Here is a 14,827-nt window from a genome sequence, read left to right as displayed (position 1 = left end):
GTGTTCTTTCTTCCGGCAGTGCAGAGAGTCGTCCGCACCTGCAGTGCACCCGTCTTCTTCGTGCAGGAACACGGGCGCCAATGCGCCTGTGTGACTGTGCCCTTATACTGTATTCTGACAGACTTTTGTGGATGCAGTGCTACCCATATTTTTTATTTTTTTTATTGTTTAATATGACTTGAAAAGTTTTTTTAAATTTTGATATCTTTTGTTTGTTGTAATAATTAAAAAAAAGTCCTTATTTTGCACAATTTTACTCCCCATAGAGTACTTTAACTTGCAATTGTTTTTTTTTTGTTTTTTTTGTAAATCAAATTTTATTGCATTTTAATTATAAAAACAATAACATAAGTTTTTGAGATGGGTTACAATCTGCATCTTAAGTACATTCTATACAGCTTTGACATAGCCTTCGCACATTGGGAGACCCAACCGGGGTCTCATGAAAATTGGCTTAAGGCAGGATGAGATAATCATCCTCCCAAGAATGAAGACCGCTCTGAACCTCCCTGGCAACGAGCAAGGGGGGTTCTTCAATGGAGCATAAGGTAAAAACTCTCCCCATCTCGCCACCAGCAGAGCTTTTAAACATCTAAACATGGGGGAGGGGGGGGGGAAATGGTGGGAAACAGGGGGAAGACACGGGTAGGAGGTCTTGGGGGGAAGGGGGGGATCTTAAAGGGGTTGTCCCGCGAAAGCAAGTGGGTCTATACACTTCTGTATGGCCATATTAATGCACTTTGTAATGTACATTGTGCATTAATTATGAGCCATACAGAAGTTATCAGAAATTATTCACTTACCTGTTCCGTTGCTAGCGTCCTCGTTTCCATGGAGCCGTCTAATTTTCAGTGTCTAATCGCCAAATTAGACGCGCTTGCGCAGTCCGGGTCGTCTTCTTTTCTCAATGGGGCCGCTCGTGCAGGATGCCGGCTCCGTGTAGCTCCGCCCCGTCACTTGCCGATTCCAGCCAATCAGGAGGCTGGAATCGGCAATGGACCGCACAGAAGAGCTGCGGTCCACCGAGGAAGAAGATCCCGGTGGCCATCTTCAACCGGTAAGTAAGAAGTCACCGGAGCGCGGGGATTCAGGTAAGCGCTGTGCGGATTTTTTTTTAGGTCCCTGCATCGGGTTTGTCTCGCGCCGAACGGGGGGGCTGTTGAAAAAAAAAAAACCTGTTTCGGCGCAGGACAACCCCTTTAAGTATCCTTCAGCGTTATTAAATCAAAATGATCCAGAGTAAGAGTAAAAGGTCGGTGAGAGATCCTGATAAATGAGGCTCTCCCTTAAGGGATTAGCGTGGAAGGGGTTATTATAGAGCATCAGCTATGATGATATTTGCAAATTGTACTTTGTATGTGGTACATAGCCCTGTTGAAATTGAGACTACCTAATCGCTTAGATGTTCCGTTACCAGACAATCGCTCTCCAAGGAGTCCACGTATCTATAAAATTGGCATGTGTCCCTCTGGACCAGGCAGAGAGTTCCTCTAGATTCGCTAGGGTATCAACCTTATCCCGCCATTGAGTTAGTGTAGGTGGGTCTCTCTGTTTCCATTTTAATGGTATAAGGGCTTTTGCAGAGTCTATCAGTAAGGCAGTCAATTTATTCCGTAGTGGATGGAATACAGGAGTCGGTCTCCAAAGGAGAACCACCTCAGGGGAGAGTATCAGTCCCGGAGAGATTTGCCTCAGCATCTCCTCCACCTCTCTCCAAAATTTAGTCAAAGCCAGGCACTCCCACCATATGTGGAGGAAGGACCCAGTTGTACCCTCGCATCTCCAGCATAAATCATGTGTGGTTAATTTATGATTGTGCAGCCACTGCGGGGTTCTATACCATCTTGCCAAAAGCTTGTAGTGAGATTCCTGTGAGGTGACGCACAGTGACAGACCAAAAGCGGTCTTCAGAATGAGTTTGATCTGGGGGGCGGAGCCTGGACGCCGAGCGGTATGGCAGCTTGAGCACATCGCTCCCGCTTGCAGGCACCTCCAGGGACCCACAGCAGATGCAATAAAGCTGAGAAATGGGCAAAACGAGCAAGGACAAGGGCACAGAGCAACAAGGAACCCCCCGGCAGCTGAAGGGACAAGCCGACATGCAGCGCTTCTTTAGAGACAGGAGCGCTCGTTCCCCGCGCCCCCCCTCTAAGATGGCGCCGGCCAGGGAGCTGGTTCCCGCTCCTGACAGGAGAGGAGAAGAAGAGACTGTCTCTGATGAAGAGGATAACGAAGGAGTCTCCAAGGGCTTTATGAGGGAGCTGATTGCTCATGCTCTGAGCCCTATCAGCGCTGACCTGGCTGATATTAAAGAGGAGTTCAGGCAGCTGGGGCACAGAGTGGAAGATCTGGAGTCCACATCTGCAGCAATCACCACTCATGCAAGACAGTTGGAGCAGGTGGTAAGGGAGCAGCATCTTCACCTTAATAGAGCGTTGTTAATGCAGGAGGACCTTGAGAATCGGAATCGTCGCAACAACATCCGCTTCAAGGGACTTCCTGAAGCCGTGGCGGGTGAGTGCCTTCCTAAAGCTGCTAAGGAGATTTTCGGTTCCCTCCTAGGTGAGGACAGAGCGGCATCAATTAATATTGAAAGAATACATCGTGCGCTCAGACCCCTCCCTAATGCTACTGAATTACCTAGGGATGTTATCTGTAAACTGCTCAATTTTCCAGATGCTGCAGCCGTCCTGAGAGCCACCAGGTCCCACAAAGACCTAAACTACGAGGAGTCCCCGATCCAGATTTATCAGGACTTGGCGCCATCCACATTAGCAAAACGTCGCGCTTTGCGCCCGTTGCTTGAGGCGCTCAGGTCCAGGGAAATCAGATATACATGGCTTTTCCCGTTTGGCCTCAGCATTACTCACAGAGGTAAAAGGGTTAATATGCGCACCGCTGAAGATCTTCAGGGTCTCTGGCAATTATTGGACATTGAACCAATAGATCTACCCAACTGGCAGCCTCTCCCGGAACTACCTCCCCTTCCTCACCTGGAGGACCCGGGGAAATGGACCGCCGCAGGCAACTCCAAATCCCCGAAAGCAAAGAAGAAAAGAGCGAAAGAGGATCCGTGAGTTTTCACTGATTTAAAGGGACGGTGATCCCCTAGGACTGAATGAGTTCGCCTTATGAAAGAGATCTCCTACTTAAGCTGCGTTGGCTTAAATTAAGCTGCGACGTCCCATGGATCCAGTATACTGTCATCCAGAGAACTTCTTCGAGACCACGGGACAGTTGATGTGCGGCACGGTCTCGAGCTTCTGAGGCGAACTGACTGTTACGGTTATACTTTCTTATTGCTTCTCTTTTCTCTCCTTAAAACTACATCCTTTTGGGCATTTTACTGTTTACAGTAGTTTTTGTGCTGTTTTACTTCTAGTTGGTTTCCGGGGCTGCTAGCCCTTAATCTTCCTTGCTCTAATATTAGAAATATCTTGTTATATCTAATGTGTTTCTCGCCAGCTATATACGCACATGGTGGGGTCTCTCCCCCGGCCATGTCCGTATGATATAGCGTGTGGGTTCCTGAGCGGTGCCTGCCCGTCCAGGCAGTGTAAAAATTTTCTGTCGCCCCACTAGAGTTCTTTACTCGGTGAGACCTCAGTAATCCGCTACCCCAAGGAGTCAGGGACTTACGGTCCGCTGACCCTCCCTGTCCCTAATCTCTTAGGTCATTTGTAGACCCGAGATAATTTATTGTTGTTTTTTCTTTGACTACTATTATTATTGCTGGATCTATCTCCCCCTACCCTTTTGTTGTAACCCTACATCTCTTCCCCCCCTTCCTCCTCTAAACCTTTCGTGTCCTCCCCCTCCCCACCGGAGCTCCCAACCAGCCCTGGGAGGGGATAGTTGTCAGACGGGGATATATAAAGCTTACGGTAACCTCTGCTGATATTCTTTCTACCCTTTGTGGCTTTACAGGGAGACCGTTATGGACAGCCTTCGTCTCACGTCCTTCAATGTCAGAGGGCTAAACTCTCCCTCCAAAAGGCACAACTTGGCGCTCCTCCTGAAAAGGTATGACACTAAAATATTATTTGCACAGGAGACACATTACAAAGGTCATAAACATTTTAACCTCCCGGGGAAACAATTCCCCAGGACGTTCCATAGCACTCATCCCTCGTCGGCCTCGAAAGGGGTCTCTATTTTTCTGCACAAAACGATTAATTTCGTGGAGGAGGCACTATACAGGGACGATGAGGGCAGAGTTCTATTCATTAGAGGATTCTTGAACAACGTAAAAGTCACTTTAGCTAATCTATACGTCCCGAACGTGGATCAAGTTTCCTGGCTTCTTAAACAATTGGAGGTCCTTAGACATTTTAGCTCAGGGCAAGTGATTGTGGCAGGTGACCTCAATGTAACTCTCAACCCGTCTCTGGACGCATCCTCGGGCCGATCCCATATCTCTCAACCTAGACTGAGAAGACTCGGTAGAACTATACATGAACTAGGGTTGGTGGACGCCTGGCGCTCACTTTACCCCTCAACGAAGGACTACTCCTTCTTCTCATCGGTGCACTCGACGTTTCAGAGGTTGGACTATCTCTTGGTCTCCTCTGACCTCCTCACTTCCCTAATTAGAGCTGATATTGATACAGCGACAATATCAGACCACGCCCCTGTACACCTGAACATCAGATCGCCACATCCGTCCCACCGAGAGTGGAGATGGTCCCTTAACGCCTCATTATTAGATTCTGCAGAGGAGAGAAACCTGCTCTCCAAAGCACTGGAGGAATACTTCCTTCTGAACGCCTCGGGCGATTTGGGAGCCCCAATCGTATGGGAAGCACATAAGGCTTACATGCGAGGCCTCTTAATTGCTCTGGGCGCACGCGTTAAAAAACGCACACAAAAAGAAATTGATGAGAAATTGAACCAAATAGCAAAAATGGAACTGTCAGCAAAGCTCTCACAAACTCAACAAAACTTGAACAGCTTAGCGTCATTGAGGGCTGAACTGAAACTTCTCCTAGCGGCTAGGTTCAATAAAAAGCAACTTCAGTTCAAACATAGAATATATGCTCAGGGCAATAGAGGCAGCAAACTGATGACTGCCTTGATCAAAAAAGCCAAGGTAAAGAATCAGATTAACTCCATAAAGTCTACCTCAGGTATTTCAGTGTCCTCCTCAAAGGATATAGCAGCGGAATTTCAGAAATACTATTCTGCGCTATATAATTTGAGAGACCAAGCCCAAGTAAAGACCGCTGAGGAACCTCGCGCATCAATAGATAAGTTTTTCTGTCACCTAAATATCCCTAAATTGAACCATGCTGAGGCAGCTTCGCTAACTAAGCAGGTAACCCAAGCCGAAGTGGAGAAATTGATCGCAACAAGTCCCCCAAATAAGAGCCCTGGTCCCGATGGTCTCACCATTCAATATTACAAGGCCTTCCTACCCATTTTAAAACCGAAACTTACAGACCTTTTCAATGAGCTAATGGGAGGGGCATCCCTGCCGAGACAGTCTCAAGAGGCCCACATAACCCTTATCCATAAAGAGAACAAGAATCCCGAACTATGTGCAAGCTATCGCCCGATCTCTTTAATCAATTTGGACATGAAGCTGTGGGCTAAGCTACTGGCCAAAAGGCTGGAACCCTTCATGCCTCTGTTGATTGGTGATGAGCAGGCCGGCTTTGTCAGGGGAAGGGAGGGGAGAGACAACTGTGTTAGATTACTCCACGCGACCCGTTTTGCCCAGCATCATAAGATCCCGCTGGCGCTGGTGGGTACCGATGCGGAAAAAGCCTTCGATCGGGTTGATTGGAAGTATATGGATCGAGCCTTACATCACTTTAACCTCCCAGAGGAGTTTATCCGCGCAATTTTTACTCTTTATACATGCCCCTACGCTAGGCTTAAAATTAATGACACTCTCTCCCCTCCCTTCGACATAAGAAACGGCACCCGGCAGGGATGCCCTTTGTTCCCCTCTCTATTTATTTTAGCTCTAGAGCCGTTGCTCCTAAAGATACGTCAGGACCAAGCGGTCAGGGGCTTATCAATTGGGAACCAATCACTCCACACAGCGGCTTTTGCCGACGATATTATTTTCTTGATAACAGACCCACAGAAAAGTCTCCCCCGTCTCACCAAGCTACTAGAGGACTTTGGTTCCGTCTCAAATTTTAAGATTAATTTTTCGAAATCGACAGTATTGAACATCTCAATTCCTGAAAGCCAGTGCAAACTCTTAAGGACCAATTCTCCATTCACTTGGTCATCTGACACGATGGACTATCTCGGTATTAAACTTACCAAGAGAGCGGAGGACTTATATAAAGAAAATTTCATCCCGCTGTTGAACCAAATCAAACACCTCCTCAAATCTTACGATGTACCAGCCACATCGTGGTTTGGTAGAAAAAATATTATTAAAGCTTACATTCTTCCTATCATTTTATACAGGATTAGAATGATTCCCATACATCTCCCAACAAACTTCTTTAAGTCTTTACGCATGGCCCTCTCGGGTTTTGTATGGAGGCAGAGGAGGCCAAGGCTAGCATATAAACTATTAACAAAGAGAAGCTCCGAGGGAGGAATTGATCTTCCTGATATATACGAGTTCTACCGAGCAGCTCAACTCCGTTATTGGATCGATCTAACCCAAGGTCATAACGATGCTCTTCTATCCGTAATGGTGGAGGGTTACAGTAATGTCACCTTACCAGTAGACCTATGGTTGCCATCAAGGTCCTGTTACAAAACAAAAACTTTTAACCCACTTCTCAGAGGTCCTTGTGGCGTCTGGGACGAGCTTAGGTCGACACTGGCTCCTGACCCCTCACCCATCCTCCCATTACACACTATTACCAAATTACTGGGATGCCCTCCAGATCCGGGCATCTCCTCGGTGTGGAAGAAGTTTAGTACATTCGCGTTAGCTGACCTACAATCACTTGCCCACCTTCACCCAACAGAGATATTGAGTAGCCTACTACCGTCTGAAAATTTTTCCTTTCTCCACCGAGCCCATATCCTAGGGATATTCGGTTCTTTCCTGAAGGCACATAGATCGACTAGACCAAGGACCTCTTTTGAGAAGGCCCTAGGGGATAATAAAACTAAGCTCAAGAAAATTTTGTTCCTACGGAAAAACTTCATTACTCCCCCAGTGCTCTACAAACCCGCGTTCATTTCCTCGTGGGAAAAAGAGCTGAACACTTCTCTCTCTTCTAGCGAAGTAGAGTCAATCCTCAATACGTCCTATGGGATCTCACCATGCGTCCTAGCTCAGGAAGCGCATTTTAAATTACTAGCTAGATGGTACCGGACCCCTCAATGGCTGTACGAACATGGCCTCGCAACTCAGCAAACGTGCTGGAGATGTGACGGTGCGACGGGCTCATACCTCCATCTCTGGTGGACATGCCCTAAAATTTCCCCCTTCTGGAGGAAAGTTGAAATAATCATCCAGAATATCTATCCAAATCTCCGACTATCTCCTGATATGGTCCTTATCTGGAGACCGACACCCAACTTCCAACCTAGGAAAAACAAACTACTCTCCTTCTTATTTGACTCGGCCAAATCTTTAATTCCTCACTTATGGAGACAAAATACATCTCCAACACTTAGACAATGGAAGGACAGACTAGACAATCTCTTTAATCTGGAGGAACTACATAGTTGGTCCACAAATACACACGACAAATTTACCGAAACCTGGACTCCTTGGATCAGGCTGCGGCAGTTGGCGTGCTGGGACGATTGAGACGAAGGCTGACCCGCCCTCACTGTTACTCGAGGCTGTACCATACCCGGTAAGACACGTACTTCTGCCTTTCCCCTCCCAGGTACGCTATTCCTAAGACACCTCCCCTTTTCCGGTTCCCTTCCCCCCCCCCTCCCTCCCCTTCCCTCCCTCCCCTCTCTCTATGTTAGTCCGTAGAAGTGTAGTAAGGATGCTTCCTTTTTTTTTTTTTACCCTGGTTAAGTTCGAGCTACCCTTGAGTACCAGGCGCTAAGCTCAAGCTCAGGATACAGATACGTTTCACACCCTCCTAGCCTCATATAGCCTGGTTCCGTATAGCAGTACACTAAGGCAACGGTGGAACGATCCATAATGTATATAGTAACCTGAGTGCATCCTACTAAGTTATGTAAGTCGATTGTATGTTATCCCCTTATTCTGTCTGTTTATTACAAAAGTTTAATAAAAATTTGATTTAAAAAAAAAAATAAAAGAATCTCAACTAAAAAAAAAAAAAAAAAAAAGAATGAGTTTGATCTCATTTGGGGATAAGGAGATGTGAAGCTCCCTCTCCCATGAAACGAGGAAGGCAGGGCTCGTGTCCACTGGAGGGGAGACAAAGTGTTTCCGTATGTGAGAAACCTTTCTGGTTTGGGCATTGTTTCCCGCTATAGTTGTCTCAAACGCTGTTAGGGGCCTGGTGGTTTTGTGGTCTTTCAGGACGTTATTTATAACTTTTAATAAGTGGGTCGAGGTGAGGAAGGACAGAGGATAGCCAGGTAGGAGGTCCTCCAGCGAAGAAAGAGGGTATTTGTGTGCTAAGTCTACCACTTCTTGAATTCTTTTGTCTGCCAATGGCTTCCAAATTCTTGCTGTGCATGGGTCCAAGGAGAGGCCCATGTACCTGTGTAAGGCAGATAGGGGTGCGCATGGGGAAGGGCTTGGAGCCAATGTTGACCCTAAGGCAGCCCAAGTCTCCAGTATTCCCTTTGTAAGGGGGTTAATATTCTGTTTCCTCTTATGTTTCTCGCACGGGACCCAGAGTTCTTCCAGCAGGTGAGGGCCGTGGGCTCTTTTAGCTAGGGACTGGAGCAGGGGGTCCTTAACTGGGTATGTTAGTTCCAACCAGTGATTTAATTGTGCTGCTAGATAAAACTGTTTGGGGCATGGAAGGTCCACCCCCCCCCCCCCTCCGAGCGCCCTCTAATTAACAAACAATGCGCCATCCTCGGTTGCCTTCCCATCCACAGATATCTTGTAAAAATGGTGCGTAGTGACTTGAAGAAACTCGATGGAATAAACACTGGCAGTAACCTAATTTTATAAAGTATAATAGGGATGATGTAGGACTTTAATATATTTTTTCTGCCTAACCAGGATATGAAGGGGAGATCATAGGATCTTACTAAATTCTTAATCTTTCCTAATAAGGGGGAGAAATTTGTCGCATATAAGTCTTCTGCTTTTTTAGTAATTTTGATCCCCAAGTAGTCAATAGACGAGTCGGTCCAAGTAAAGGGAGAGTTATTTTTAATCGCTTTAAATCTATTGGGTGGGATAGATATATTTAGTGCCGTCGATTTGGACAGGTATATTTTGAAATTTGATATCAAACCAAAATCCTCTAGTAGCCGTACCAGGTGGGGAAGGCCCGTCTCGAGGTTCGTTATGAGGAATGTTATGTCGTCCGCGTATGCAGACGCAGAGAAGGTCTTTCCTCCTACTCTCAGACCCTGTATCAGGGGGTCCAATCTTATATTTTGGAGGAAGGGTTCGAGGGCAAGGATGAAGAGCGAGGGGGACAGGGGACATCCCTGTCTCGTACCATTATTTATGTTGAACAGGGAGGAGAGGGAATCATTAATTTTGAGCCTGGCATATGGCGAGACATAGAGGGAAAAAATCTCTGTGACAAATTTCGGAGGAAAGTTGAAGTGCAAAAGGACCTGCTCCATGTAGACCCAGTTTATGCGGTCAAATGCTTTTTCCGCATCTGTGCCCACAAAAGCTAAAGGGATGTTGTTTCTTTGGGCGTATCTTGCAGCATGGAGCAGTCGAAGACAGCCGTCTCTTCCCTCTCTACCCTTGACAAACCCTGACTGTTCAAAGTTAATCAGTTTAGTGATAACTTTTTCTATTCTTTTCGTTAGGATTTTCGCCCAGAATTTCATATCGAGGTTTATCAGGGAGATTGGGCGGTAGCTGCTGCAGGAATCCGGGTCCTTGTTTTCTTTATGTACTAAAGTAATGTGCGCTTCCTGCGCCTGTCTCGGAGTGGGGTGCCTTGCAATAATGCATTAAAGAGTTCTGTTAAGTGGGGTATGAGAGTACTTTTAAATGTTTTAAAGTAAATGAGTGAAAGTCCATCGGGACCTGGGCTCTTTCCGGATGGGGAAGTGTTTATAAGGTCCTCTATTTCTTGGTCAGTGACCGGTGTCATGAATGCTTCCAAGTCCTCCTCTTCTATTTTTGGGAGATCTAGGTCTCTGAGGAAAAGGTTAATCTGTTCCTTGGCGTTTAAAGTAGCTTCTGGAATTAGGGGTTCTCTGAGATTGTAAAGGGAGGAGTAAAAGCTTCGGAATTCGTTTGCTATCTCGGTTGTGGAAGAAACCCGTTGACCGCAAGAGGTTTTAATGCACTTTATATGATTCCTGGCCTTTGCTTTTTTGATGAGAGCAGACGTGTATTTGCTTCCTCTGTTACCCTGAGCGTACGTGATGTGTTTTAAATATAAATGTTTTTTATTAAATTTGGACTCCAGTATGAGTTTAAGTTCCTTTCGGAGCACAGCTAATTCTTCAAGAGAGGTCTTGCTGATCGAGAGCTTAGAGACTCGCTCTAATTTAGCAATTTGCAGAAGTTTGTTATCTATTTCCTTTTGCTGTCTCTTTTTAGCTCTGGATCCCGCAGCAATTAGGAGACCTCTAACAATGGCCTTATGGGCCTCCCAAATCAGAGGAACTGGCAGGTCGTCTGATTTGTTTATCTGGAAATATTCCTCTATTGATGTCTTCAGCTGCGTCCTCTCCTCCTTGTTATCTAGGAGAGAGGGATTGAGTCTCCAGCGCCACTCTCTGGGGGACTGGGTGGGCAGACGGAGGTTTATGTGGACCGGCGCATGATCCGTAATTAAGATAGGGTCAATAGTCGTGTTTGCTACATATTGTAACAGGGAGGAAGATATAAAGATATAATCGAGGTGCTGGAAGGAGGAGTGGACCCCTGAAAAAAATGTGTAGTCTTTAATGTTTGTATTGAAGCTTCTCCATCCATCTACTACATCAGTCTCTAACAGGGAGCGCTTCAATTTGTTCAGCTTTCTTTGAGATATTCGGGATTTGCCCCCCGAGGAGTCTAATAGGGGGCACATCGTGAGGTTAAGATCTCCTCCCAATATTATCTGGCCGCTGGCAAAATGTCTTAAAGCCTCCAACTGTTTCACCAGCCATGGTATCTGGTTAGTGTTTGGGGCGTAAATATTTGCCAGAGTTACTTTATTATTATTAAGAACGCCCTTTAGAAATAGAGCCCTGCCTTCCTCGTCAGCGTAGCGCCCCTCACAGGTGAAGGTAAGAGATTTGTGTAGCAAGATGGTAACACCCTTTGAAGCAGACGAGGGGTGCGAATTGTGATACGCAAGGGGGAACTGTTTGCCCGGAAAAGACAGGCATCTATCTCCCCTGAAATGGGTCTCCTGTAAGAAAGCAACCTTCGATCCATACCTTTTCAGAAGTACTGCAATGTGATGTCTCTTAGCAGGGGAATTAAGGCCATTTACATTAAAGGAGATGTCTCGAGGAAGCAGTTAATTTTTTTTTTTTGCCCAGTCCCCCCCATTAAACATACATTACTAAGCCCCCCTGTAAATGACATTTCTAGCTGGTTCGTACTTACCGTTCCAGCGTTTCAGCAACTTATAAAGTTTCCTCAAGATGGCCGCCGGCTCTTTCCCCGTCGCTCGCTGCAGCCCGACGTGCGCGCTCCCGAGACGCCGCCAGCTGTGTCTCCATGGCAACCGGACGCATCGCAGCCGCCGACCAGACGCCCCGCAGCCGCCGACCAGACAGCAGGTAACCGGCGCTAGCCCCCGACTCCCCAGCGCTAGACCCTCAGCCCAGGTGAAGGCCCCGGAGCCCAGCGCTAGGTTCCGGAGCCCAGCGCTAGTTCCCCCGGCCTAGCGGCAGCCCCCCCGGCGCAGCGGCAGCCCCCCCCCGGCCTAGCGACAGCCCCCCCGGCGCAGCGGCAGCCCCCCCCGGCCTAGCGACAGCCCCCCCCCATCACAGCGGCAGCCCCCCCCGGCGCAGCGGCAGCCCCCCCCCGGCCTAGCGACAGCCCCCCCATCACAGCGGCAGCCCCCCCCCGGCCTAGCGACAGCCCCCCCCGGCGCAGCGGCAGCCCCCCCCGGCCTAGCGACAGCCCCCCCCATCACAGCGGCAGCCCCCCCCGGCCTAGCGACAGCCCCCCCGGCGCAGCGGCAGCCCCCCCCCGGCCTAGCGACAGCCCCCCCATCACAGCGGCAGCCCCCCCCAGCCTAGCGACAGCCCCCCCGACGCAGCGGCAGCCCCCCCCGGCCTAGCGACAGCCCCCCCGGCGCAGCGGCAGCCCCCCCCGGCCTAGCGACAGCCCCCCCGGCGCAGCGGCAGCCCCCCCCGGCCTAGCGACAGCCCCCCCGGCGCAGCGGCAGCCCCCCCCGGCCTAGCGACAGCCCCCCCATCACAGCGGCAGCCCCCCCAGCCTAGCGACAGCCCCCCCGGCGCAGCGGCAGCCCCCCCCCGGCCTAGCGACAGCCCCCCCGGCGCAGCCCGGCGCAGCGGCAGCCCCCCCCCCGACCCATCACTTACCTGGGAGGCTTCTCGGGGCGGCTGGGCTGGGCTTCTCCGCTGGGCAGCTCCAGTTTCTGCACCTTCCTCTAACAGAGGATGGTGCAGAATGGCCGCTTCAGCGCGCTCCCGAGCAGTGACAGCTCGTCTGCGCATGCGCAGAAGAGCTGTAGCGGGGAGCACACTGAAGCGGCTCGTGCTGAAAGGAGAAGACCGGACTGCGCAAGCGCGTCTAAAAAAGCAAGCTGCCAGCGAATTTAGACGGAACCATGGAGACGAGGACGCTAGCAACGGAGCAGGTAAGTGGAATAACTTCTGTATGGCTCATATTTAATGCACAATGTACATTACAAAGTGCATTAATATGGCCATACGGAAGTGTATAACCCCACTTGATTTCGCGAGACCACCCCTTTAAGTGTGGTGATTTGGGTTACCTCATCCATTGCGTCCGTGAAGGAGAGCTGACCTTTTCTCTTTCTCTAGTCAAGCGTAAAAGGGGAAAATAACAAGAAAAACGTTAAACACCGATAACCTATGCCAATCTGCAAATTCTAGAGATTTAAGGCGTACCGAGATCGGGTGGTGGACAGGGAGAAGGGGGGAGGAAGAGAGACGGAAGGGAAAGGCAAGAGGGATAAGACAAACAACAATAAGAACAAAAATAAGAACAATAAATACGTATCAGGGGGGATACGTAGATGTGTTGTGGAACTATCCCCCGGGTCGGCAGTCCTGGGTTCAAACCCTGGATCAAACCAGCCACGGGAGATAAAGAAAAGGAAAAGGAGGGGGGGGGGCGAGTTGTCTAGGCCTCCAACACTGAGGGATAGGCAACTATGAAATCAGCCTGATGCGTCAGGCGCCCCATGGGTCCATAAATCAAAAACTTTATAACTTAAAGCTATGCACGTCTCAGCTTTTAGAGGAGAAACATTTTGTGAATAGGGGTATAACATAGCATATGATTATTCTAATTGCTCTAAGGTAGTAGATATCATACAAAACACAAAATTGCGTCACCCGTCCGCATAAACAACAGAGAAGGTGAAGGAGAAGAAGTAGATCCCCAACAGGGCAACCAACCAACAGCACAGAGGAGGATGCGTTCAGTGGGAAACTCCTCCGGCATCCTCTCGGGACCGTTCTAAAACTAGGTCCGCTGGTCCAATATAAGAATACAACCACCTCTTATGTTATCAAGTGTCCAAAGTAGCAGTGGGTTCTTTTGCCTTTTTCTTTTTCGCTTTCGGCGACTTAAGGTTGCTTGCCACCTGCCACGGCTCTAGTAGTGTTAGCCGGGGGAGTTTAGGGAATTCAGGGAGAGGCATCCAGGAGGGCAGATCTATCGGGTAGAGATGAGCGAGCACCAAAATGCTCGGGTGCTCGTTACTCGGGACGAACTTTTCGCGATGCTTGAGGGTTCGTTCCGAGTAACGAACCCCATTGAAGTCAATGGGCGACCCGAGCATTTTTGTATATCGCCGATGCTCGCTAAGGTTTTCATTTGTGAAAATCTGGGCAATTCAAGAAAGTGATGGGAACGACACAGAAACGGATAGGGCAGGCGAGGGGCTACATGTTGGGCTGCATCTCAAGTTCCCAGGTCCCACTATTAAGCCACAATAGCGGCAAGAGTGGGCCCCCCCTCCCAACAACTGACTTCTGAAAAGCCCTCATTAGCAATGCATACCTTAGCTAAGCACCACACTACCTCCAACAAAGCACAGTCACTGCCTGCATGACACTCCGCTGCCACTTCTCCTGGGTTACATGCTGCCCAACCCCCCCCCCCCCGCACAACACAGTGTCCACAGCGCACACCAAAGTGTCCCTGCGCAGCCTTCAGCTACCCTCATGCCACACTACCCTCATTTCTATTTATAAGTGCGTCTGCCAGAGGAAAAGCAGGCACACACTGCAGAGGGTTGGCACGGCTAGGCAGCGACCCTCTTTAAAAGGGGCGGGGCGATAGTCCACAATGCTGTACAGAAGCAATGAGAAATCCAATCCTGTGCCACCTCCATCTGGAGCTGCACATGTGGGCATAGCAATGGGGAACCTATGTGCCACACACTATTCATTCTGTCAAGGTGTCTGCATGCCCCAGTCAGACCGCGGTTTTTTATAAATAGTCACAGGCAGGTACAACTCCGCAATGGGAATTCCATGTGCACCCACAGCATGGGTGACTCCCTGGAACCCACCGGCTGTACATAAACGTATCCCATTGCAGTGCCCATCACAGCTGAGGTAACGTCCGATTAAATGCAGGTGGACTTCGGCCCACACT

This window comes from Eleutherodactylus coqui, unplaced genomic scaffold (genome assembly GCF_035609145.1).
Source record: "Eleutherodactylus coqui strain aEleCoq1 unplaced genomic scaffold, aEleCoq1.hap1 HAP1_SCAFFOLD_94, whole genome shotgun sequence".
In the NCBI taxonomy this organism is placed as follows: domain Eukaryota; kingdom Metazoa; phylum Chordata; class Amphibia; order Anura; family Eleutherodactylidae; genus Eleutherodactylus; species Eleutherodactylus coqui.
The sequence above is the reverse complement of the archived record's forward strand: the minus strand, read 5'-3'. Positions refer to the sequence as shown.